The sequence below is a fragment of the Piliocolobus tephrosceles genome, chromosome 19, assembly GCF_002776525.5.
Source record: "Piliocolobus tephrosceles isolate RC106 chromosome 19, ASM277652v3, whole genome shotgun sequence".
Taxonomy (NCBI): Eukaryota; Metazoa; Chordata; class Mammalia; order Primates; family Cercopithecidae; genus Piliocolobus; species Piliocolobus tephrosceles.
Window position 1 is genome coordinate 47,694,995 of NC_045452.1, and position 27,638 is coordinate 47,722,632.

At 43.1% G+C, this 27,638-nt stretch overlaps 1 protein-coding gene across 2 annotated transcripts in view; it reads left to right on the forward strand.

Moving 5' to 3' along the window:
* The window catches only part of TIAM1 (TIAM Rac1 associated GEF 1), a 451,288-nt gene that overhangs the window by 195,566 nt on the left and 228,084 nt on the right, over positions 1-27,638 (forward strand). The window contains exon 1 of one of the 2 annotated variants that reach the window (XM_023190298.1): positions 25,380-25,521. The exons of the other annotated variant lie outside the window; for it this stretch is intronic. The gene's annotated coding sequence lies outside the window, so the exon portion shown is untranslated. Of the gene's footprint in view, positions 1-25,379; positions 25,522-27,638 lie in introns of those variants that run through there. 2 annotated transcript variants of the gene reach the window in all.

A 27,638-nucleotide genomic window follows, 5' to 3' on the forward strand; every position in this document is an offset into this window, starting at 1 on the left:
TTATGTGGTGGAAGGGAAAGGGGTCTTTCTTAGGCCCCCTTGATAGGGACACCAATTATTTCCCAAAAGCCCTACCCCAGGCTGGAGTGCAGCGGTGCGATCTCAGCTCATTGCAACCTCTGCCTGCCGGGTTCAAGCGATTCTCCTGCCTCAGCCTCCTGAGTAGTTGGGATTACAGGCGCGTACCACCACGCCTGGCTAATTTTTGTATTAGCAGAGACGGGGTTTCACAATGTTGATCCAGCTGGTCTCAAATTCCTGACCTTGTGATCCACTCACCTTGGCCTCCTAACTCTTATTCTTCTTTTAAATGTATTTTCCTTTTATTTTTAGTTGACATGTAATAATTGTACATATTTATGGGATACAGAGTGATATTTTGATACATGTATACAATGTAATGATCAAATCAAAGTAATTAGCATATCCATCATTTCAGACATTTATTAATTTTTTTACCTTGGGACCATTCAGAATCCTTTCTTCTAGCTTTTTGAAAATGTACAATAAATTATTGTTAACTGTAGTTACCCTACAGTGGTATAGATCACTAGAACGTATTCCTGCCATGTAGCTGTAATTTTGTATCTGTTAAGCAACCTCTCCTTATCCTCCCTTCCCTCCTACCCTTCCCACAATCTAATATTTCACCTTCTAATACCATTTTCTTGGAGGTTAGGATTTCAGCATATGAATCCGAAGGGCACACGGACATTGAGACCAAAGCACCTTGCAAATGATGCATGGGTACCTTCAGTCTCATGTAGCTTCCTCATTATCATCCCTTTCTTTCTTCTCTTTCCTCTTTACTTAAGAGTCCAAGTCCTTTGCTTTGTAAAGTATCTTACATTCTGAAGTTTGCTGATTGTGTTAGTATGGATTTTTTGAAAATTGACATGCTAACTTAATATCTTTAGTTTTATACTAAAGAAGAGTCTAGATGCTTGTATTTTACCAGTTTTGCCATTTTTCCCGCTGCTGCTACTCTATGTCGTTTATCATTATGAGCTGCTGTTTTACTGAGTTTTTCTCCTGTCCTTTTCCTCTTACAAATAAATAAAAGTATACTGGAGACGGTCAAATCTAAAGTCTTGTCGGCCTGTGCCTGCCTTTTGGGATCTGTTCATGAATCTATTTGAAGCTTGTACGCTTTCTTGAAATGCTTTTTTCTGCCTTATGATGTGAAAGTTTGGTCGCTATTTTTAGCTTTTTATACTCCTGGCAGCAAATCCGAAGCCTACAGAATAATTTTGGATTGGGATATTTTGGATTTGAAGTCAACTGTGGCGCTCTAATTAAAAATGTTACGCGTGTGGCTCAGCCAGCTCAAACGAATAATTTGTTGAGCTACAAACAGTAACAAATTGCAGAAATGATTCACCTGGAGTTTGAGAAAAGGTTATTAAGAAAGCGTAAAATAAATTATGATGGAGTATTAAAGCCCTTTTAAGAATGGGGCCTATGGAACAAAATAGGAAGTTATTAATATGTCTTAAATAGTTTCCCTTAAAACCTTTGATGAAGTTAAAATAATCGGTGGACATCTTTTGTTAGGTTTGCCATCAAGTTGGTTAAAGTCCCTTTACCATCATATAAATAACTGAGTTTAAAATCAGAGAACGTGATTTGAAATGAATTCTTTGAAAGTGAAACTTGGTGTGAAGTTTCCAGTTATACTGAGAAGCCTCTCATGAATACTCTAGAGTGATTATTTTTGGGTTCAGCTCATTGATCCGTTGGAACCGAGCCTCAGATGTTTTTTAGATCTTCCTTTGTGGTCCATGAAGCAGTTTAGGGAAGATAAACACCCAGTACAGTAATATTGATTACGTGATTCCAAATTAGATGTCATTTGAAGTTAAAATATTGTAATTTAGTGGCCCGTGAGGATGTGGAAAATATAATACCAACACACAACAACAAATATGTGACAAATGGGAACGAGCCTGTTTAGGGCTGTAATTAATAAAGGACGGAGTTACCCACATGGCAAAGAAACGGAATGTTGATGCCTTCGCTAATAAACAGGTCTCTTGGTTGCCTGCTCTTTGGTCTCAGATAGAACACACGAGTCCTGTCAGAATTTCTGGATCCTCTTAAATGTGGCCTTTGGTAAGAAAAGAATAAAAACATTCTTGCCAAACTTATTAGGTAGGTAAGCTTGGGTTGAATACCAAGGTATGCAAGTTCAGTTGCTATGGAGACTTCTTCACAAAGAGAAAAAGAATCCAAATGCCATTTAAAATGGGAACTAGTGAATTCAAAAATGTACAGAATGAGGTTATTTTGGCCTGTCAGTCTGGGTACTTCTAGTCCCATTCTGTTGACTGGGAAACAATGTCTTGGTGCAAATCAAGCAAAGAGTTACTGATAGACCTACCTAGAGAAAAGGCAATGGTGGTGTTCTTTAAGCTCTGTGTCCCCTTTGCTGTTCATAGGGCTTGCAACTGAAAGATACTGCTGGGGTGGGTGGGGATTGAGGGTGAACCAGGTGAGTTTTTCTGTTTGTGCCCTTCTTCTCTTCCTGCCTTCCTCCCTTCTTCTCTCCCTCCCTCCTTCCTTCTCTCCTTACTTCTTTTTTTTTTTTTTTTGAGATGGAGTCTGGCTCTGTTGCCCAGGCTGGAGTGCAGTGGTGCCATCTCAGCTCACTGCAAGCTCCGCCTCCCGGGTTTACGCCATTCTCCTGCCTCAGCCTCCCGAGTAGCTGGGACTACAGGCGCCCGCCACCTCGCCCGGCTAGTTTTTGTGTATGTTTTAGTAGAGACGGGGTTTCACCCTGTTAGCCAGGATGGTCTCGATCTCCTGACCTCGTGATCCGCCCGTCTCGGCCTCCCAAAGTGCTGGGATTACAGGCTTGAGCCACCACGCCCGGCCCTCTCCTTACTTCTTGCCTGCTTACCTGCCTGCCTGGCTTCCTGCCTGGGATTGCAATTATGTTTCTGGAGCTATTTTCTGGGACCCATCCAAATCTGAACACTCATTTCCATACAGATTCTCCTGTGGTTCTTTGTATTCCCTTTGTATACAGATTTGACCCTGGCATACGTCTATTCAAGATTTCCAATAAAGTGTTAAAAAGAGGCTGGGCATGGTGACTCATGCCTGTAAACCCAGCACTTCGCTAGGCTGAGGAGGGCGGATCACATGAGGTTAGGAGTTCAAGACCAGCCTGGCCAACGTGGCGAAACCCAGTCTCCATTGAAAGTAGAGAAATTAGCCAGGCGTGGTGGCGCATGCCTGTTAATTCCCAGCTACTTGGGAGGTTGAGGCAGAATCGCTTGAACCTGGGATGTAGAGGTTGCAGTGAGACAAGATCGTGCCACCGCACTCCAGCCTGGGTGACAGACCAAGACTCTGGCTGAGAAAAGAAAGCCCCTGAGCATCCTCTTTTTAATAGTCTCTGCCTTCCTTGGAAACTTAAGTATTGCAAAGAAAGCCTGTAGGATATGGCTACACAGTGCTCACCATGAAGATGACATTGAGCTTTCTCCTGATGGATGGCCTGGAGGGAGAGATGGATGGGAAAGAAAAGGAACCAGTAGTGTGTTCATTGCCCGTCAATTCCCAAACTCAGGAGCCAAAGGGTGACATGTTTTTCATTCTCTGCTAATGGATGGATATGTTTCTCTTCATTTGGGACATGCATATGTTAACATCTGTGTGGTCATGGCAAGAATAAGGTAACTGGTTTCCTGCCTTTTACAGTGTGACAAACTAAGAGTTGCTTTTGGCAAAGGGTGAAATCCAGCTTCAAGGTAATGAGTACGGTTTACTTCCTATGACCTCTGTCAACCATCCCAAGGGCATAGTATTCATGGCTGTGATATCAGATAGGGGATGCCTGGTATCAAGGTGGATTGCCCTTCGTGTCAGACTTTTTTTTTTCATTTGAAACAGTCTTGCTCTGTCTCCAGGCTGCAGTGCAGTGGCACTATCTCGGCTCACTGCAACTTCCACATCCCAGGTTAAGCGATTCTCCTGAGTAGCTGAGACTACAGGCGTGGCTAATTTTTTTGTTTTTTAGTAGAGACAGGGTTTCACCATGTTGGCCAGAATGATCTCGATCTCTTGACCTCATGGTCTGCCTGCCTCAGCCTCCCAAACTGCTGGGATTATAGGCGTGAGCCTCTGTGCCTGGCCTCATGTCATGCTTTGACAGTGAAATCTTGTGGTTGTTGGGGAGTATGGTTTGATTCAGGGAATATCTCTCAAGCACCTGTTATATTCCAGGTACTATGCCAAGTGTTGAAGATTTAGAAAGATGTGAGACACAGCCTGGGCATGGTGGCTCATGCCTGTAATCCCAGCACTTTGGGAGGCCGAGGCGGACGGATCATGAGGTCAGGAGATCAAGACCATCCTGGCTCACATGGTGTGAAACCCCGTCTTTACTAAAAAATACAAAAAATTAGCTGGGCATGGTGGTGGGCGCCTGTAGTCCCACCTACTCGGGAGGCTGAGGCAGGAGAATGGCGTGAACCCGGGAGGTGGAGCTTGCAGTGAGCCGAGATCATACCACTGCACTCCAGCCTAGGTGACAGAGTGAGACTCCATCTCAGAAAAAAAAAAAAAAAAAAAAAAAAAAGAAATATGTGAGACACAGACCCTGCCAGCAGGTGCTTCCTATATCCCAGTGGGCAAGATGGAAACATCAGCGCGTTCATGGAGAATTATGCAATAAAGACAGAAGGAGAAGTATAAACAGCACAGAATAGAAAATGTGCGTTGTGTTAGATCTCTGCCCAGGATCTGCTGGTGAGATCTTCTTTCCTGATCACTATCCTGAGTGACTGGCGTGTTTGGACACTAGATCTGGGGTCCTTGAATTCTGGCCTGAGGGCCAAATTGCACTGATTCTTGGAAGATCCTTGAACTAAAAATGTCTTTTACATTTTTAAGCAGCTGGGGGGAAAAGAAGAATAATTGGTGTCATGTGAAAATCATGTGAAATTCAGATTTCAGCATTCATGAATAAAGTTTTATTGGAACAAAGTCATTTTCATTTACTTACTGTCTTTGGTTGCTTTTACATAACAAGGGTAGAGCTGAACAGTCACAATAGAGAGTATGTGGCTCACAAAGGGTAAAATATTTATCTAGTTCTTTAAAGAAAAACTTTGCCCACTCTGGACTGTGCCATTACTCAGCAGTTATGGTGTGGTTGGCCTGTCCTCTGTCCTTCCTCCTCCATCAACACACACCCACTCAGTTGCAACTGCCACCATTCTTTATTCAGTCTATCCGTTTGTCCATCCATCAATCCATCCATCTGGCCATCATGGTGTCAGCTGTTCCAAGATTTGTTAGCAGAGAGTATAGAACTCTTATTATTAATGATTCCTATAGGTAGAGCTGCTCTTTCCTCTCCATCCGTGGCTGATGTCTCAGTGCTTTCTCAATTCTACCATCATGGGCTCAAACATAACCTCCTCCACTCCCCCACACCCACTTCAGTTGCTGGGGTCATTCATTGGCTCCCTCTGCAGAGGCTTGAATGTAAGTGAGGTATTCAGCAGAGGTCTCTGGAGGATTTCTCATCTGATCACAATCTTAGTTTGAGAAACGGAGCCTCATTCATTAAGCTGTAAGAGAACTCTCTACAAGCAATTTTATTTTTAAGTAGCCCTTTGGTTAACAAGTTGACTCCACTTGGGATGCTTTTTTATTTTTGGTGGCCCACAGAAATCTGAAACAGTGCAGTGCTCGGGACTCTAATCTGTCTTTAGGAACGGGGGATAACATGAAGCTCACCATGCAATTACTTAAGAAAGCTTCTGGCTAGTGCTACTGTGAATGTGTTTTTACCTTCCTGTAAAATGCTGAAATCACAGACTTTATTACTGGGATAATGGAGAAATGTATAAATTCAATGCAAGTGACACCAGCAAGCCTGCGTGTTGGGTAGAGATGTCCTGGGGCCGTTTTGTCCTGCACTTTTCTTCGTGGGTGTTTCTTTCTTGAAATTGAACACCACTGATCTCTCTTTAAGCAAAATGCTTCAGCAGATATACAGGAAGAGCCCCCCCCCCCCCCTTTTCTTCCTGTGGTTTCATTGCATGTTGTGTGGTTTCAGAGGTACTTCCTTGGGTTGCCCCCAACCAACCAGAGTTTCCTCAGAACCGGAGAGCTTTCTTTTGGAAGAACTTGAAGATTGTAATCTGGATGCTAGCAAAGCATCTCCAGCTGCTCCATTTTTAATTCTTAATTTGGGAGTGATCAGCAGTTTCACAGAAGAGAGAAAAATCTAAGACATTCATCGTGTGATCATTCAGCATTTGGAAAAGGGAAAAGGAGGACTGAATGAGGTAATAAACAAGGATGTTAATCAAGGAGAAGACATGTAAGGTGCAGTTTTAAAAGACATCATTAGAGGAAGCTTAGGGGACTAACAAGATGTTTTTGCACAAGTATGTGGTATGGAGGAGTGTTGCGGATCACAGGAGCAGATCTCTTCTGCTTCTTACCCCTGCAAAACAACATCAGCAATGAAATCATTTTAAAAACCCAGAAAAAAACAAAATCCCAGTCCTGTTAGAATGTTGGATTGTCAGGATCAGAAACCTAAGTTGATTTAGGGCCAAAGTGGGAATACGTTTGGCTGTGTACCATCAGGGTAAGGCTGGGGTTAGGGGACAGTTGGACCCGGGGAAGTTAACACGATCAAATGCTCTCTGTCTTTCATCCCTGTTTTCCCTGGATCAGATTAGTTCTTCTCAGGCTAGCTTACATCTGCAGTTTTAAAAGAAAAAAATTCCCAAGGAATTCTCTGATTAACTAATATCAATCGTGAACCCACCTCTGGACCAATCACTGTGTACAGGGTTTGAGGTTCAACGACGATCCCAGCTGGGTCCTGTGCCCATCGTGTGGTTAAGGATGGTGGAAGAAGTATGGAGGTACAGTACAGAGGAAAACAATTACAAATAAAGGGGGAAAGGAATGGTCTCTTCCACCAATCCTATGCAAAAAAAAAACACCCATCAGAGAACTCGATGTCCTGTTCTGTAGGGCATCCTAATCAGAAAATACAGTGATGAACCGCCTCACAGTGTGAGCAAGAATGAGAGTGAGCACTCCCTGCCCTAAGGGGTGATGGACTAGCATTGCTTTAAGAATAATTATCGACTGGGCGCAGTGGTTCATGCCTGTATCCCAGCACTTTGGGAGGCTGAGGAGGCTGAGGTGGATGGATCACTTGAGGTCAAGAGTTTGTGACCAGCCTGGCCAACATGGTGAAACCCCATCTCTACTAAAAATACAAAAATTAGTCAGGTTTGGTAGTGGGCGCCTGTAATCACAGCTACTCGGGAGGCTGAGGCAGGAGAATGGCTTGAACCCGGGAGCCAGATGTTGCAGTGAGCCAGGATTGCACAACTGCACTCCAGCCTGGGTGACAAAGTGAGACCTTTTCTCTAATAATAATAATAATAATGTATTAATGGGTAATGGATCTGTGACTCGTCATGAGGAGAAAGGAAAACCTTGGGTGGCTGGTTTGAATCTGTGGGCTCAGTGTGGGTTAAGTCAGCTGTTCCCTCCTCACTTACTTTCTAGTGCCCTTGGGCTGGAAGTGTCAGGTCCATAACTCATCCAGGTCAGTGACACCAGAGAGAGAGTGAAGGAAGAGGGTGGATGCACTGAACTCGCCCTTATGCTGCCTTCATTTTCAAATAAGTCACAGTAAAGAGTATATTCTTTTTTTTTTTTTAAAGTGGGCGACAGCTCTGTCACCGAAGGTGTAGTGCAGTGGCACAATCATACCTCACTGTAACCTTGAATTCCTGGGCTCAAGCAATCCCTCTGTCTAGCAGTCCCTCTGTCTAGCCTCCCTGGTAGCTGGGACTACAAGCATGAGCCACTGTGCCCAGCCAAGGAGCATGTTTTTGTATCAGTCATATATGTATACTTGCACGCATATATATGTGTATGTGTATATACACTTACATGCATGTATATGTATATATGTATATGTATACATGCCGAATGTATACACATGTCTGTCTGTCTGTCTATCTATCTATCTGTCTATCCATCCATCCATCCATCCATCTATCCTTTCTTCCTTAAAGGAATCTATGATAATATCATCTGCTATTAGTTTAATAGCTGGAAGAGGAGAATGTCTTAATGAACTAAGTATCACCTTTAGTTGTGTAATCTGTCATTAAATGTCTTACTCATTGGACTTTTGAGTGGTTTAATGAAGCAGTGGTATTTAGACAAGATTTTACATCTATAGCCAAAATCTAAAAGGCTTTCTTATTTGGGGAGGGGTTACTATTCAGTGGGAAATATTTGTCTACAAGATAGTTTACGTGGATTTTATTAACTCTTCTTAAATTGTGAAACATGCCACACATTCAGAACAGTGCACAACATGTGACCGTGCAGCCTACTGGGTAATGTGGCCATCACCAGCTGGAGAAATGCAACATTGCCAGCCCCCAAGAAAGCCTCCTCTCCCATCCTCAATCACAGTTTCTCCCTGCCTCCTAAAGATAACAACTGGGCTTGATTTTTATGGAATCATATTTTTGCTTCTTGTCACACATTTAGTACTTGAGTGTACATTCTTAAGCACTGTAGTTTAATTTTGCTTGTTTTTGAACTGTGTATCAGTGGAATCATACTTTATTAAGTATTCTGGGTCTGGCTGTATTTCCTCAACTTTTCTCTTGGGTGTATCTCTAGTTTGTACACTTTAATTATTATACAATTTCATGGTATAAATAGGCTATAACTTCATAATCCATTCTGCTGATGATCATTTGGATTAATTCCAGTGTTTGACTATTGTGAATAGTGCTACAATGGACTTTTTTTGGAGATACGTTCCCCAGCACTCATGTCCATGTATTTCTTGGGGTGTATTTCTAGAATTGAAATTGCTGATTTTTCATCTTTACTAAAGTGGCTGACCCAGTTACGCTCTCCCTAGGAGGATAAGGGAGTTCCTCTTGCCTTATGCCCTCAGAAAACCTTGGTGTTGTTAGTCATTTCAATTCTAGATATTCTGGTCGTAAGTGGATTTGCTGGTTTGAGTTTGCATTTTGTAAATATGAAAAACCAGTGTGGCCAAGCTCCTATTCGTAGGTTTATTGGTCACTGGAATATTTTCTTTTGTGAACTGCCTGTCAAATCACTTGTCATTTTTTATTTGGTAGTTGATGTTTTTCTATTGATTGTACAGTTGTGTGCATGTGTGTGTTTTAACCTATTCTGCATGATATCTCCTTGTTGGTTGCATGAGTTGCAAATATTGTCTCTCCATGTGGCTTGCATTTTATTGTCTTGTTTATTTTTTAAGTAAATAACTAAGTTTTTACCCGGAATGTAGTCAGAATGATTAGTTACTGGCTTTTTGATGTCTGTCCTATTAAAAAAACTCAGGATTTACCATTGCTGCCTTGGATTGCAAAGTCATATATAAATTGATACTTTGAAGCCTTCCTAGATAATACAAGGACATTAGAGTATATTAACTCCTTTTATTCTCTACTGGATTATAAGAGACAGTAAAATTTTTTTCTTTTATACTATTCTAAACATCTAAGACATTATTGTTAATTATTATTATTATACTTCTGTCCATCTTAAATTATCTTTATTTCTGCTGCATATAGAATTCTCCGTTGGCAGTGATTTTCTTCAAACACTTAGAAGACACCAGTTCATTATCTTCTGGCATCTGTTCTTGCTGAGAAGTCGGCTGTCTGCCTAATTGTTGCTTCTTTGTGCGATAACTCATCAGTCTCCTTCTTGTTGCTTTTATGGTTTTTCTCTTTGCCTTTGGCTTTCCAGTTCTACTATGACATATCTAGGTGTAAATATATTTTTATTTATTCTGTTCAGGGTTTGTAGGACTTCTTGAATCTATGGGTTGGTATCTTTTTTTGCATTTTGGGAAATTTCCAACCTGTATCTCTTGAGTCCAGTTCTCGTTTTTTCTTCATATTACATCCTTTCATTGTATTTTCTTTTTCTTTTTTTGGAAACAAAGTTGTGGACTGTCTCCCGGGCTGGTGTGCAGTGATGTGATCTCGACTTGCTGCAACCTCCGCCTCCCGGGTTCAAGTGATTCTCCTGTTTCAGCCTCCCCAGTAGCTAGGATTACAGGCACCCACCACCATGCCTGGCTAATTTTTTGTATTTTTAGTAGAGACAGGGTTTCACTATGTTGGCTAGGCTGGTCTCGAACTCCTGACCTCGTGATCCGCCTACCTCGGCCTCCCAAAGTGCTGGGATTACAGGCATGAGCCACTGCACCCGGCCCTTTCACTGTATTTTCTATGTCCCCTGCTTTCTCTTTCGTTGTTTTATTTTTGTCCCTTTATGCTTCATTCTGCCAACCTAATGTTATGAAGACGAAATACTATTTGTTCACTCAACAAATGTTTTTATTTTGAGGTCCTACTGTGTGCTAGGCAATGTCCTAGGTACTTGAGATACTTTGGTGATCAAAAGAGGCAAAGATCCTTGTCTTTGTGAATTACTATTAAAAAATAAATAATTGTGTATTAATTGTATTGAGTTATTATGTCTTCATTTTTAATTAATTATGTTTAACTTAATGATTCAGTGTGTTGGAGGTGGGAAATGATATTTTAAAAAAGCAAAGTAGACCTACTTTGGGTGGGTGGACAGTTCTGGGAGGTAAGTGGGGTAGATTAGGGTATAGTGATGAGATGGTACCATTTGAATGAAGACTAAAAGAATGTAAAGAAATTAGCTAGCAGCCTACCTGGAATGTTCCAGAAAGAGGGAGCGTGTCTGGAAAGTTCAGGGAACATTGAGGAGGCCAAGTGTGGCTTTAATGGCATGAACAAGGGGAGAAGCAGCAGGAGATGAAGACAGAGAAGTAAGAACGAGGCCAGAGGGGTGACATGCTTTGTGGGTCCCTCTAGGGAGTTTGGCTTTTACCCCTTGAGCAGAGGAATGATGTGTCTGATTTACACTTTAAAAGGATCACCATGGTCCTGGATGAAGATGGATTGTAGAAGGACAAGAGTAGAAGCAGGGAGACTTGTTAGGAGGCTTTGTTGTAATCTAGTAAAAAGAGAATGGTGGCTCAGATTATAGTGGCAGCAGTGGGAGGGGGTGAGAAGAGATTTGGATTTGCACATATTTGGAAAGTGGGTGCAACAGAATTTTCAGACTGATTTGATGTGGGATGTGAAAGAAAGGGAAGGCAAGTAAGGTACCAAGTATTTTGGTCTGAATAGTTGGGAGGGTTCAGTTGCCCTTAGCTCAGCTGGGAAAGGCATCTGGAAGATACCCAGAGGGTGTAAGTGCCCAGTGCGGTATTTGATTGTGGAGTCTAGGGGAAAAAGCACTGGCTAGGGACATGCATTGGGAGTTGTTAGCATGTAGACAGTATTCACAGTCATGAGACTGGATGGGATCTCCAAGAGTTGTAGGTTGATTTCTCCAGAAACAGGCAAGAAGATGGCATTTAGATGATCTGCGAAAGAAAGAGGAAGGAAGTAGGACTGTGTGGAGAAGTCAAGTAGTGATGTAGAACAACCTGGCTGGGAGCTCTGGAATTAATACTGCCCATCATCCTTGTCCTGCAGAGGCAGATATGACCAGTCCTTCATCCCCACCTCACTCAGTCACCAGATGTGGGCTACCCTCAGATGGCGCCCTCTGCTCTGAGACAGATCCTACAGGAGCTGAAGGCTGGAGGCTGCCTTTTGACCACAGCCCCCATAGCTGAACAGCAAGTCTTTCCTTGGGTTAAGATTGGGACAGTGGATCTACATATATCTCCCTCACTGAGGACCGCAGTACAGAAAGAAGAGAGAAGAGGGCCAAGGACCAAGCCCTGTGGTTCCCCAACATTAAGAGGTCTGGGAGAGGAGGAGGTACCAGCAAAGGCAGCCAGCAAGGCAGAAGAATTATGGTGTCTTGGAAGCAATTGAAGAAAGTACACCAGAGTAGAATGAGTCATCAGTGGTGTCAAATGCTGCTGATAGAATAGGTCATGTACAATGAAGACAAGAAAGAAACATTGGCTTTATAAACTCGGAGGTCATTAGTGCCCTTGAGAACAGCACGTGGATGGATGGAAGACTCACTGGAGTGGGTTTAAGAGAGAATGGGAAAAATGGCAACATGGCAAATACAGATGCCTCTTTTAATATTTCTGCAAAGGAGAGGGAGAAAGCAGCAAATTTTCATGCTTATAATTTGATGATGTGGAGGAAGGAGAGGAAAATTGCTAGAACATTGTCCTTGAGTGAGCAAGGGGTGGAGATTGGACCTCATCACAGGTGGAGGGGTTGGCTTTAGAGAGGAGCATCGATAGTTGTCTACATCAGCAGGCAGAAAGGTAGAGTATATGCCTACATGCAGATGGATCACCAGAGAATATATGTAGTCTTAGAAGTTGGTGGTAGTCCTCTCTGATGGCTTCATTTTTCTCAGAGAAGTAGGACGAAAGGTCATCAGATGGGAAGAAATTATTGGGAATTTGGAAGGAAAATGGAAGATAGTGGGTGAGAGAATAGACCGAGAATTTTGGGGTGATTGCCAGTGGCATTTAAGGGGACACGTGACATTAGGGGTCATGAATTTAAAGTGAGAGCAGCCAACAAGTTGGTACGCTTTTCCCTAGCCACAGTCAGCTGTCTTGGTACAGGTGTGAACTGGGCAGTCTGATGGGTTTAACCAGGTGTTTTTGCCAAAAGGATGTGACCAAGTAAAAGATGGGCCAGGGAGCGGAGGAAGGGAAATTAATGATAGATGATGGAATCTACACTTCTTTTTAAAAATTTTAAAAATGTTTATTCATTCATTTATTTTTTAAAGATGGGCTCTTGCTATGTTGCCCAGGCTGGTCTTGAACCCATGGGCTGAAGCCATTCTCCTGTCTCGGTGTCCCAAAGTGCTAAGATTACAGGCCTGAGCCACTGTGCCCAGCTGGAATCTCCGTTTCTTAAGGAGGAGCATGAAACATCGAAGATATGAAGGGATTCTTGGAGTGTGTCTTAGTCCATTAGTGCCATCACAGAATACCGCAGACTGGATATTTTATAAACAACAGAAATGTATTTCACAGTCTGGAGGCTGAGAAGTCCAAGATCAACGCAACAGCAGATTGAGTGTCTAGTGAGGGGCTGCTGCCTCTGGAGAGCGCCTTGTGGCTGTGTCCTCATACAGCGAAAGAGATGAATGAACTCTGAGACCTCTTTTTAAAAGAGCACTAATCCCAATCCTGGGGGCTCTGCTCTCATGATCTAATCCTCTCCCAAAGGCCCCCACCTTAGAATACCATCACCTTGGGGGTTAGGATTTCAACATACGAATTTCGAGGGGATACAAACATTCAGACCATAACAGAGTATGAGACTGAGTGGTCTGAAAAGATGGGAGGTGTGAGCTGCTGGGGGGAATGCATGACGATGATGGCTCATAGGCAATTGGTGTCTTTACCCCTTTTTGTTAATAATCTGTGTATTTCAGAGATTTGGCATGCAGTGTCTTGAAAATCCTCAGTGAATGTTATAGTATAAGTTGAAAACTCCAAGTGTTTTGTGTATTATTGACATAAATGTCTATGTCTCCTATACCTTATTTCTCTCTTTGCTGTTAAGGATTCAGAAGGAATTCGTAAAAAGGGACTTTCTTTCTGTGGTTAAAGAAGAGACCTCAGACCTGGGTGATTTTGATCGTGCTTCTTGTCTTGAATTATCATCATGGGGTAATGAATGACCGTTGTTCAAATCATCAAATATTTGTTGAGAGTCTACTGTGTATGAAGCCCTCTTCTAGGCACTTGCAATAGAATTGTGAGCAAAATGGATAAAAGTGCCTGCCCTTGTGGGGCTTAGGTTCTAGTGGAGGAGAGAAACAATAAACAAGAAAAAGTAAAATAAGAAAATATTCAGCATGTGTATAAAGGAGAGAAAAATAGCTGGGCGCGCGGCAGCTCACAACTATAATCCTAGCACTTTGGGAAGTCGAGGTGGACAGATCACTTGAGGCTAGGAGTTTGAGACCAGCCTGGCCAACATGACAAAACCCCATCTCTACTAAAAATGCAAAAATTAGCCGAGTGTGGTGGCGCATGCCTGTAGTCCCAGCCACTCAGGAGGCTGAGGCAGGAGCATTACTTGAACCTGGGACGTGGAGGTTGCAGTGAGCCAACATCGCGCCCCTGCACTCCAGCCTGAGCAACAGGGCGAGACTCTTTCTCGATAAAATGAATGAATGAATGAATGAATAAATAAATAAAAGGAGAGAAAAATATATCAGGGAAGTAACAAAGGAAATGTGCCAGGGATGAGGGGTGGAGGTGGTGGGTGGGGCTGCTGGCCAGGAGGACACCTTCATTGAGAAGGTGACGTTGGACAAAGACCTCAAGTCTTAAGGTTACCTGCACATGTGGAAGAAGAACAAGTTTGCATGGGAACGAATAGACCAAGTTGGCCACACGTCCTTAAGAAAACAAAAACCCATATTCATGCCAAAGGCCAAGAATATTGTTTTTGGTTATTGAAATGGAATGAGTCAGTGGTGTCTGTGTGTATGTGTCTACCAGACGGGTAATGGGCAGTGCATTGCCGCTACCTTTTTTTTTTTGGTGGTAGGGGAATAGTGTCTGGTGGGTGTTTCTGCAGGAGACTGCTGACTTCAGACCTAGCCGACCTGACTAATTTTTGCCAATGGAAAGTTATGTGTGTAAGGGATAACAGCTGTTCTTTAATGGGCTGAGTTCATCTGTGGCCAGAAAAAGAACAAAGGCTCCCAGGGTACAGGACTTTGGGAGGGGTGAAAAGCCTGAATCATAAGCCTGAGCCTAAGCAAGGTGTGTGAAGTTGTTGAGGCTGAGGAAAGTAAAAGTCAGAGATGGCTTATCTTGGCGTCCACCAGCCCACAGCAAGGATTCTCAGCTGGGCAGGTTGTCAGCGTCGTGGTCCCATGCTGAGAAATTCCCTTTCTCAGAAACCAGGCATCCGAGAGCTAAACATTCTTTGGTGTTTTAGGTGATGTGGTGAAGTGTTTGTCAACTTGCTGGCTGAGCCTACTCCACACGAGTAGTAACTCCTGGTACCTGTGCCAGGAACTGTGTCATCCCTGTGAGACACCTGTCATGTTTTACCGGGAAGTTGGGTGGTTCAGCTGCGAGCACGATGCTGTTCAGTACGTATTTCTTTTGATTGTGAACCAACATTAGTACTTTAGGGAGGTGTTATAAATAGGTCAGTATAAAATATCCACTAGCAGTTAATTATCTCAGTCCAGAGTTTGAACTTGCCTCTTCGTGTGGTGGGGCGGGGGGGGGGGGGGGTTTGGGGGGTGTCCTTGGTTCTGTGAAAGGACCCCATGAATACATTTAGGAATCTCCCACACATGCATTATGCATATTATTTGCCTCTTGTGCAATTTAGCTGGCTCACGTTAGATACCTTGTTCACTCACCTTTCTCAGACGGAGTGATGACTAACTTCCAGGAGCTTCATGGCAAACTCTGAAATATGTTGCTTGCCTGCCACATTTGTCCTTGAAAGGCAATGAGGTTCTCCATGAGTAAGTGTAGGCTTTGGGAGTCACACTCAGCCCTCTGACTTTGTGAACCCAGAAGCTGAGATTCATGATACGAAAGGTAGTGTTAGGAATAATAAGGCCGGGCATGGTGGCTCACGCCTGTAATCCAGCACTTTGGGAGGCTGAGGTGGGCAGATCATATGGGGACGGGTGTTCGAGACCAGCCTGGCCAACATGGTGATATCCCGCCTCTACAAAAAATATACAAATTAGCTGGGCCTGGTGGTGTTCACTTGTAATTCCAGCTACTTGGGAGTCTGAGACACAGAATTGCTTGAACCCAAGAGGCAGAGGTTGCAGTGAGCTGAGATCACTCCACTGCACTCCAGCCTGGGAAACAGAGTGAGACTCTGTCTTTAAAAAAAAAAAAAAAAAGATAAATAAATACAAACAAATAAATCAAGTGTAAGGATGTCAGGGTTGATAATGACAAGATTGTAGCCCAAATGCAGTAGTGAGGTGGGAGAGAGCTGGCGTCCCAGCTTCGGAGACTAGATTAGAATTTTAGACCTGCCTCTTGTTGAGTGGCTTTGGGCCATTCATTTAAGCGCTCTGTGCCTCAGTTTCTTTATCTGTTAAATGGGTCTAGTGATAAGTAGTACCTTGCTGAGCTGTCATGAGGACCAGGTATAAAATTGAATAAGCAGCCCCTAGCCTAGTTGCTTTCACAGAGAAAGTGCTCAGAAAGTGTCCGCAACTCGTCATCAAAGTTGTCTTCACATAGCTTTATGAGGGAAATGTTCTTATTCCCATTTTACAGATGAGGGACTGAGGCTTTATGAAGATGAAGGGATAGGCCTGTGACTGGAAGAGGAATTCCTGGCTGACTTGCAATTCTCACTTAGACTGCCTGGCACCCCTGCTTATGTCTTAACTCCTGAAATTACTGTGGGTTGAGGGTACATCTGAATGTGGTTAGTTAACATGTGTACCATTTAATATTTGCAGTTAAGAGTTTGGGTTTGATTCATTTCCCCCACTGTTAGGGTTTTGAACTCATATCTGACGCTTTTTGGTTTCTTGATCTGCTTTGAAATTTGGGATTGGGATGGGTTGGTGGAAGCAGCTGTTCCCTACCACTGTGACTCCAGCATACTGTGCAAAGGTGTGCCTTGTTTTATCTTCATAACTGTGAAAGATTTACCTTGATAGGTGAGGTAATGTCATTTTATCTCTTACCATCAGAGAAAATCACGTATCTGGGCGTGCGGAGATCATGGTGATATGACAGGGAGAGTTAGCTTGTTGGAAGGCTTGGTTAATGTGTGTAAAGTTTTGATTAGTTTTGTTTTTAGCAGTAGCTTTTTTTTTTTTTTTTGACACAGAGTCTTGCTTTTTTGCCCAGGCTACAGTGCAGTGGCATGATTATAGCTCACTGCAACCTTTGCGTCCTGGGTTCAAGCTATTTTTGTGCCTCAGCCACCCAAATAGCTGAGATTACAGGCGTGCGTCACCATCCCTGGTTAATTTTTATTTATTTATTTATTTTAAGTAGAGATGGGGTTTCACTGTGTTGGCCAGGCTGGTCTTGAACTCCTGACCTCAAGTTATCCGCCCAACTCAGGTTCCCAAAGTGCTGGGATTTATAGGCATGAGCCATTGCACCAGGCCGACAGCTTTTTTTTTTTTTTTTTAATAGCTACATATATCTGAGCCAAAAAGTTGAAAATGATATTTTTGGAATATTTTTAAAAAGTTGTGGTAAAATATATATAACATAAGACTTGGCATTTTAGCTGTTTTTAAGTACACACTTCGTGGCATTAATTATATTCACAATGTTGTACAGCCATCACCACTATCTATGTTCAAAACTTGGCTATAAGTGGAATTATGCAATATTTGTCCTTTTGTGTCTGACTTCTTTCACTTAACATAATATTTTCAAGGTTCATCCATGTAGCAGCACAGATCAGAACTTGATTACTTTAAATGGCTGAGTAATACTCCATTGCAGAGATACACCACGCTTTGTCTATTCATTCATCTGCTGATGGGCACATAGATTGTTTACACCTCTTGGCTATCGTGAGCAAATGCTGCAATGAATATTCACAGACAAGTGAAAATGATGGTATTTTGTGGGATTAGCAGAGATGCACTTTTTGGTTTTTTTTTTTTTTTTTTTTTTTTTTTTTGAGACAGAGTCTTGCTCTGTTGCTTAGGCCGGAGTGCAGTGGCATTATCCTGGCTCACTGCAACCTCTGCTTCCCGGGTTCAAGCAATTCTCCTGCCTCAGCTTCGTAAGTAGCTGGGAGTACAGGCAGACACCACCAGACCCGGCTAATGTTTGTATTTTTAGTAGAGATGGGGTTTCGCCATGTTGGCCAGGCTGGTCTTGAACTCCTGACCTCAGGTGATCTGCGCACCTCTGCCTCCCAAAGTGCTGGGATTATAAGCCTGAGCCACCACGCCCGGCCAGAGATGAACTTTAAGTTCTTGGTATTCCAGGGGTAGAGCTTTCCTAGCTGAGGAAGTCTGTGTCTTTGACCAGGTTGCTATCTTAACCCCTTGGGCACATGCGGATCTCTGCCCTGCATTCTTGCTGAGCCTGCCACAGTAATTTGTTTGGGAGGACGCTGGCTGCCGGTGAGTCAGACTGCCTCCAGCCATCTGGGTTTGACTGCGTCCTCCCTGCCAGGTCTCTGGGCCCCTTGCTTGCTTGTCTGGGGCTGAGCCAAGAATTTCTCATGTACCCACTTATTACGGTTTGCTTATTAATTCTAGATGGGCTCAATTTATATTTTTTTATTTGTATGTGCCTTTTGTACTAGGTTGGGACCCCAAATTATATGTACATATACTGCATTGAAGGTTCATTTTATGGAAATATTTTTTAAAGGAGGTAATGAGTGGAACATACAGCAGGTTTATTTCTGTTGACCTGGGTACTGGGCTGAAGCTGTCATGGTTTTAGTATGTGAGCTTGAACAAGTCACTTACTCCTTCTGACTTCAGATGAATGAGTGATTTATAAGACCTCCTTTCTGCTCTTACATATAGAGGTCTATGACCCTAAATGTGTCACCCCTATATTAGGCCATTTAATATTTTGAGACACAGGTTTGTCATAGTCTCTGATTGAAAGTAACCTTTGCATGTTTGGTTTTCGTTTGCATTAGGGAAGATGGCAGCAGATGCTCCTAGAGTGAAGTCAAATGCCTGTGTTATTGGAAGGGAACACAAGACAAGTGGATTCTCATTAACATGCTTCCCTGGCCATTATTCATTAGAAGTCACCTAATTTGAATTGATTATGTGCCTGTGTTTAGTACAAAACTCTGTAAGGTGTCATGTGTTACAAACAGGTCTGTGGGTGGAGTCCTTTTCACGTAACCATCCTACTCCTGTGCTAGGTATCTCCTCGTGTGTTGGGCCATTCTTGCACTGCTGTAAAGAAATACCTGAGACAGGGTAATTTATAAAGAAAAGAGGTTTAGTTGGCTCATGGTTCTGCAGGCTGTACAGGAAGCATGATGCCGGTATCTGCTCGACTTCTGGGGAGACCTCAGAAAACTTACAGTTACGGCAGAAAGAGAAGCAGGAGCAGGCATGTCATGTGCCAGAGCAGGAGCAAGAGAGAGCTGCGGGGAGATGCCACAAACTTTTGTACAACCAGATCTTGCGAGAACTGACTCACTATCACGAGAACAGCACCAAGGGGATGGTGCTAAACTATCCATGAGAAATCCACCCCTGTGATCTAATCACCTCCCACCAGGCCCTTCCTGCAACACTAAGAATTACAATTCAACATAAGATTTGGGTGGGTCCAAATATCCAATCTAGATCACCTTCTTAGCCAGTGTCATTCTCCACTCCCCGCCCCAGTATGTTTTGGCCCCCGCAAATTTTAAAGTGACAGTTACTGTATCTTAGTATAAAATAAAAACCAAAATGATTCCCACCCATAAATACCATTAAATTGGTTGGTCCTGGTTGGTGCCAGGCCTTCGTCACTCACCATGTCTACCCTCACAAGGGTGGCCTGCTGCTGCCCCACAGTAGGGACTCTCTGGGGATGGCTTAGGGCTCAAGAGGTGAGCCCTCTGTGACCCCATCGGGAGGGGCCTCTGTTCTGTCTTCCCAAACATAACTAGTGCCAGAACTGCACTTTTTACCAAAATAGCACCGTCAATGTGATAACATTGAGAACATCATAAACGCTAAGTTGGTTTAAGATACAGGCTTGGCTTATTTCCTGATTGAAAATTGTCTTGACATGATTAGTGCCCATTTGCCCATTTAGAGACAGTGTTGGGCGTGTGCCCAGTCCAAAGCCTGTTAACCCATGCATTCCATTGCCAATAGGCATCTATTATTTGAAGTTCCCACTTTACCGAAGGGCAGGCAGAGTGGCTTGCTCTAAGTTACTCTTCTGGTTGTCGTTGGACCCTGGAGTTGAACCGGGTCTTCTCATTTTGTATCCTTGCTTCTCTTATGACCAAAGGAGGCCTCCCCAATGGGATACTCCCTGACCCAGCTTTTTCAAGAGGCTATACTGAGGATTATACAGCTCTCCTGGCATTCTTTGAAGAAATGGCAGGACTGAAATTAGAACTTGACTCTTTGTCTTCTTAGTTATTCTATATTATCTTACTTCTAGTGCCAATAATAATTAGTATTGTTTATTGTTGCCGAGCAGGGAGGTATCTGAAACGTCCCAAACTAGGAAAAGTTTAGATGCTTTTACCCCCGTGAACACATGCACCATTTGTGCAAGGCACTCAGGGCCCTTGAAATCAAAAGCCTTACTGTGTGTGTGTGGGTGGGACAGTATCTGGCCCCATATGGTTTATTGCTGGTGGGAGCTAAGAGCTCATGGATGTTTCCTCGGCCTTCTTTGTTACCTTTATCTAACTCTGGTTGCATTTCCTCCCTTTTCCCTTCACACTTTCAGTTACAAACCTGGCTTCATTTTACAAGAATGTGGGCTACCAAGGAGCCCTGACCTTGTTGACTTTGACTTGTTAGATGAAAGTTGTTCTTCTGTAAGGAAATCTAATTTAGGGTAATGAAAGCAATGGGGGCTTTAAAATCATGGAAACATAATTGGAAGATAGAGCTCAGAAGGCAGAGAAAATTAAATCGAACATCATCATTTTGTAGTCAAGGAAATTGAAACCCTTGGATTTTAGGGAATTTGCCACACAGCCCCTGTAATGCATTCTGGAGGTGGTGTTTAAAAGCTATTAGAGTTTCCTGGCCTCTTTTTGGCTGGCCCTGTATTTTTAAAGAATATCTCTATGTATTTGTTAGGTATTTCATTTCAGATAGAGAGAACTATGTAAAGAGTCTCTAAGTTTGGTTGGCATAAGGTTTACTCTGAAGTTGTAAAATATTCTTGTATTAAATCAAATTTAATGAAGACTATGCTTTAAAACTTTGCCTAAAAAGTTTGTCTCTCAGATAAAAGAAAGACCCCATCCAGGGCTGAAACAAGTATTTCCAGTGTTTTCAAACGTGTCCGTATTCCCGAACAGACCCTCGGATTACCTAGCATGAGAGTGTGTGGGATGGATCCATATTTAGACCTTTCATCAGTTTCAAATATAAAAAATTGATTTTGGCAATCCGTTGGTAGTCAACCACAAAATGTATTTATGAAAAACCTTCTGCATTTCCATAGCGGTTCCAAATATGGATTCCATTAACAGGATCCATATTTGGAACTACAGTGATGCTGGGAAATTGTGTTTGGATTCAGGTAATTTGACGGTGTTAACACCCCTGTTGCGTATCCCCTAATTTGAGGAGGAGGAGACTCTTCCCTGGCCTTGCTGCTGATAACACTGTTGCTAGGTGACATAGGTGAGGACGGGTTGGTGCCAGCACTTCTTACCTTGTTTTTGTTCTATGGAGGCTTGAAAAGGTGGAGGTAAGCTCCATTATGGCTGATGGCTTCAAATTCGCAGATCTTGAAGACACTTTGATTCCTGACCAAGTTGGTTCTGGAGACCCCTGAAGAGAAATCCAGAAAATGCTTGCTTTTGGAAGTCATCTATGTCACTGAGAATGCAATTTGAAAGGAATTTTAAAGCCCAGCTATTGTAGATTTAATATATACATATATATAGAGAGAGCAAGCAAGCTAAACACTGAGTTAAAATGTTTGGAGAGAATATACTTATGTAAACTCTCCATAGGTTTTCATTTCTGAGTGTAAATCCACTTGACAAAGGGAAAAGGAAGTTTAACCCTTTGTGACCTTTTCTCCACATGCCACATACTGTTTTCCAACATGAATTTATTTTGTATATAGTCCTCTTCTGTCTGTTTAGCCAGCTCTTGTGCAAATATCCACTGACAATTCACATACCTTCTAAGGATGTCATGGTTTACGGTTTCTCTAAATGTTCGTGCATAAATCTTTTCTTTTGTGGCGATGTGTATTATTTTTGTATCATTTAGCATCATCCCCAGGTTCATCCCGATCTTGAGAAATTAACAACAAAAGTCAGCTGTGCTCCCTCTACTGGTTGCATTTCTTTGGAGCAGAAATACCGTGCATTTGTGTGTAAGTTCATTGCTGCTGATGGAGCTCGGACCTGTGTTCATGTTTTCTTTTCCAAAATGCACATAGCTTAAAAAAAGCCAAACTAGTGGCTTTCAAAACCGCAGGTTAAGAAACTGGTACCTTTAGAAGGATAGGGCATCTTCCTTACTGCCCACTTGTCTAGTAGTGTTGTGGCAGAATCTTCCTGGGCAGAAGGACACAGCCCTTCTGCTATAGGAATAAATTCTTGGATGCTAAGTCTGCTTCCCTCTGAGGCCCGAGGCCAATGCCTGGGGCCTCTCCAGTTCTGATATTGTTGTATTTTCACCCATATCAGGTAAGCCCTTCTGTTCAGATCTGTGAAATCCTGCTCGCCACTGTATGGAGCCAGCGGGGTTTATGTAACGCGTTCACATGTTGCTCGGACTCTTGATCTCAAGGTGTTCTTCTCTAGAAGCATCTACAGGGGACCCTTTATTTTTAGGCCTGAGAGATAGGGAAGCAGGTGGGGACTGTTTGGTGTAATCCATCATGTATGTATTGCATCCCCACCACATATGTGGCTGTAAGAAAATTCAAGATGAGCAAACCTACTGTTCCCCACCTCCCCTTTTGAGAAACACTAAGTAACAACAACAAAAGCTCTTCTCCCCTTCCATGCAGAAATTAAATAATAGTATCAGAAAGAAGGGGAAAAAAAGTATATGCCCCCCCCCCCCCCGCCCCCAGAGCTAAAAGAAACCTTTTTAGGTAATCATGAGACCAGAAAACCTGTAGGCAAGATGTGCTCCCTGTGTAAGCCCACTGCTCTGATGCTCTGACTGCTGACTTCATGGTGCTTGCCTTCCTCTTCCCATGAGTGATTTGTGACATTCTTTTCTGTATGCTGTAATGAGATGAAATGCCTTCCTGTTCCGTGTGGAGTAGTTCCAGTGTAGACTCATAGTGGTCAATGGAGAAATGACTGATGGGCGTCGCTAAGGCCGCTTTGTCTCTGTATCGGTCACATCTCTCGCTGCACACCATGTCGGCTTCCCGGAAGTATGTGATCTCTGATTCTCAAACCAGTCTCCTCTGGCTTTATATCCTCCTTCACCCATCCCCTTCCTGATTGTTTTCATCCAGATTCAGCATAAGTCAGTAGCTTGGTGAGTGCATGGACGGCAAGGCTGCACCCAAAACCATGGGATGCTTTCCTGCCTCTGATCTCATTGTCTGCTTTCTTCTGAGTCCATATGTATGGTTCTCAGTGATTGAATGCTGCACAGTGGAAAAGGAGAAGTGTTGTTTCATGTTTTTAAAAGTCCCTGGAGACTCTCTTCAAATTGCTGATGCTATATGGAATAGATGGAATACATTAATTAAATGACAGGTGATAGTGAAACTTCTAAATCAGGGTTTCTCAGCAGCAGCACTATTGGCATTTGTGGCTGGATAATTCTTTGTTGTGGGGCCTGTGATATGCATGATGGGATGTAGAGCAGCATCTCTGGACTCTACCTACTAGATGTCAGTAGCACATGACATCTAGTAGGTGACAACCAAAAATGCCTCCAGATATTGCCAAATGTTCCCCGGAGAGGCAAAATCACCTCCAACTAATGGACCATTGCTCTATCCAAACATTCTTCTCTTTCTTCATTCTGTTTATTTATTTCTTTACTTATTTATTTATTTATTTTTAAGACAGAGTCTTACTCCGTCACCCAGGCTGGAAGTGCAGTGGTGTGTTCTTGGCTCACTGCAACCTCCGTCTCCCGGGTTCAAGCAATTCTCATGCCTCAGCCTCCCGAGTAGCTGGAATTACAGGCGCACACCACCATGCCTGGCTAATTTTTGTATTTTTAGTAGAGACGGGGTTTCACCATGTTTCCAGGCTGGTCTTAAACTTTAGACCTCAGGTGATCCACCTGCCTCGGCCTCCCAAAGTGCTGGGATTATAGGCGTGAGCCACTGTGCCCATTCTGTTCCTTTAGGTGTGTTTGTGGGCAGTCTTTTATTTCCTTAATTCATTTATCAGGTAGTTATTAAATTTTCTGCTATATACCAGCCTTTATACCAGCCTATATTATTTAGCAAGAATATAAAGATGAACCAGCCATCTCTTTTTTCATGTTCATATACATATGAATATATATGTGAATACATATGATATATATGAATATATATGGATATATACACATATATATTTGAGTCAAGTTTAAATGTATCTCCAAGTTCCCTTTTTGGAGTTTTGTTTCCAGGCTGCATCCCTGGCTGGCATTTGAGTCATTATGACTTCTTTAATGAATGTTGGGTTTCTATTTTTGTAGCCTGTATCTTTGAGGAAAGTCCCTTGCAGTATGGATGAGTAGCCTAAGTTTTTGGCACAGCTTTTAACCTTATAAAATGATAATGCTCTATTAATCTATCAATTTCATCCATGAATGCTTCAACCATTTCAGATATAGCCTCTCACTTGTCACTTCAGATTTACTGTTTTCTTCTTTTGTGATTTCTTTCATTCTCTTTAACCAGCCACCTGAGGCTTCATTTAACCTGAGGTCATTTAAAGTTTTATTTAAAGAAACTTCTGTTTGGAAACCAAGGTCAAACACAGCAGAGGAATGTCCATTGCATGGCTTTCTGGTAAACTTTAAGTTAGCATGTTCTCTTTAACATTTTTAGAAACCGTGATATAAAAATTGCTCATGGGAAATCAAATTTGGGGCAGTTTTCTTTCCGGGGAAAGGAAAGAGGGATGTGTTTCAGCGAGGAAGAGGTTCACAGATAGTTTACACTATGTGAGTAATTTTCATTTTTTATGTTACATGGTGGGCACGTGGGTGTTCATTATATTATTTTCAAATCTATGTTGTATATTGGAAATACTTTCTAGTACATATTAAAGAAAAGGCAGCCAACTGAAAGTTTGCTTCCTGTTTTTCTTCCCTCCACTCGTTTTCAGTAGATGTTTAGGAGTTAGGTCTCCACTTGATGAGCTACCCACTTTTCTGCCCGTGAAGGGCTGGTGGGGGGCGCATATGTAACATTGCTGGCCTTTTATATCTTTTAAGAGGCACTGCTTTTTTGCCATGGGCTGTAGAAAATTGTCTGACAGGCGCCCATGCTTTGTGCAGGGTGACCAGGTTCATCTGTAAATTGGGTAAGACCTTTTTGAAATACATTGCCCCCAAGGATGCGGTAGGGAGGGTGCTGGGATTCTGAGTGACAGCCGGCGAATGCCAGAGGGAAGAATTAAATTGGAGAGGGAGGCGGAGAGGAGGGAGGTGATGGTGGGAGGAGGAAGGGAGGAGCGACCAACCCTCTCCAACACACCCAAGTGACCAGATTCATCATAGCACGAAACTTCACAAGTTACACCCACTGCCTCCGCCAGCAGCCGGGGAAGGCTGCTGCTTCCTCATTTGTGTTACTGGAAGTTCGAGACATGTGAAGCCAGACCGGGAGAAACGTGCGCGCCTTGTTGAGCAGGGGTGAGCTTGAATTTTGAAATCGATTCTTTCCACCGGCGAATCTCTTTGTGTCGGGTGGTCAGGGGAGGCAGCCGAATGTGGCTCTGAACGAGGATAGGTGAGAGCCCCGAGCTCTCGCTGTGCGGCTAGAGCGGGGGAACCGTGCGCCCCTGAGCCCCTTCCCAGAAAGAGCAAGCGCGTCTCCAAGCTGCGTCCCGAGGCTCGGCGCGCGTTGCGGGCTGAGCTGCAGGGGACGCCGGCGACGTTGGTTCCGGCTCCAGGGTAGAGATTCGGTCTTTGAAAGCTTCATCTTTCCCCTTTGACTTCTGTAAGCAAGGATCGTTGTATGGGATACGGGGTCGGGGAGGAGACTGCTGGATCACGTCACCCACCGAGGATGCGTCCTGCCCGGGGCTGTCCCGCTGCGCGTTGGGTAATTGCAGGTCAGTGCCATTGAAAAAGAACCCCATGGCAGGCTTGGGAATCAAGTGAGAAAAAAGTTCCGAAGGAATATTCAGAAGCTGTGGCTCCCGACCGCACCTGGATGGGAGTTCTGGAGTGGGACATCGGAAGTCTCGTGTTTCTCATTAGTTTTACAGCTGATTAAATTAGTTCGGCTCTAGGTTCCTGGCTGTGGAGGTGTGATTTGTTTATCTGGATAATTTTTTCTTTTTCTTTTTTTTTTTTAAATGTCTATCTTTCTGTGAAAGCTAGCTTATCTTTGGATTGATTGCCTAAATCAATTTTGGGTGGGGTGTGAGAGGAAGTTTGGGTGGAAGGTGGCACTGGGGGCTGGGCTTATTGCAAGTGACAGTATCTTCCCGCAAAGGATAAACTTGGCTCAAATGAGGCTTCTCGCAGATAGGCTTTAGATTTTATTTCAAGTTTGGAGCTGGTCAGGGGGCTTCCATTTGGCCTGTGTAGCTTTTGCTCAGTGTGTAGAGGTCAGAGGGAGGCTATTGGGTTAACTGTTACCTGTTGCACTTACTTCATACCTGATCAACAGCTTAGTGATACACCAGCAGTTGGAGCTGGCTTTTGTTCTTTGTAAGCGAATCCTTTCATGAGAATGTTTACAGAATCATCTTACTTTTAGGGGAAGAAATGAAGGTGAAAAATGTGTGGCTTCTGTTGTATTTATAGCAAGCCAAATGTTCTTTCCCAGGTCTGGGGTGGGTATAATCAGGAAAATGTCAGTAGCTGATTTTGTCATTTTTCTAATATCAAAGTGGAATTGCCTGACTCTCTCAGCATACCTTCCCTTGAACTTTGGGGGTCAGGAGGCAGGTTCCTGGGGCCACAGTTCACTTAGCTTGCTCTGACTCTCCCACTTCCTTGAAGTTAAATATACAGATGGAAAGGAAATTACTTTTCAACCAAATCAGACATGGCTTAGGGAAGACCAACAGGTTGCATGATCCAGGGCTAGAGCCCTGAGTTCTAACTCATTTTGGGCTGGAGAAAGGACCCAGCAGCAGGTCGATGTGAAACTGATGCTGACACGAGGCCTGTGACCTGCTCCCTCATGCCCCTCCACCCCACGAGGAACCTTTAGTAACTCACTCAACAGGAAAGACAACCAAATTGGATCTCATGATAATGCTGGTGAAACTGACTAATAGACGGAGTTTTATGGAACAATAATTCTTAGCTACAAAAAGGGGAACTGCATTGTTCATAGAGCAAAGGTTTTTAGATATTGTCACATGTGACTGTTAGAAGATACCATCGTGAGGACATTTGAAATTGGGGTTAATGCTACTATATGACCGTGTAGATGTGAGAGAAAGTGGCAATTTCTATATCATTATCTTTTCATATTGTCTCCCTACCTCCCTACCCAGTAAATAAGCTGGTTTGTCTCTGGTTGGTTATATTTTTAAATTTTATTCACTCATTTCTTCTTTTTAGAGATGGAGTCTTGCTCTGTTGCCCAGGCTAGACTGGAGCTCCTGGGCTCAGGTGATCCTCTCGCCCCAACCTCCTGTTGTAGCTAGGACTATAGGCATGTGCCACCTTATCTGACTGTTTTTAAATTGTAAATTTGTTTAATAGGTACCAGATCATTAAAATTGCTTGTTTTAATAACTACTTTTTACGGAAATTTTCCCATTTTATGTACAATGTAAAATTTATTG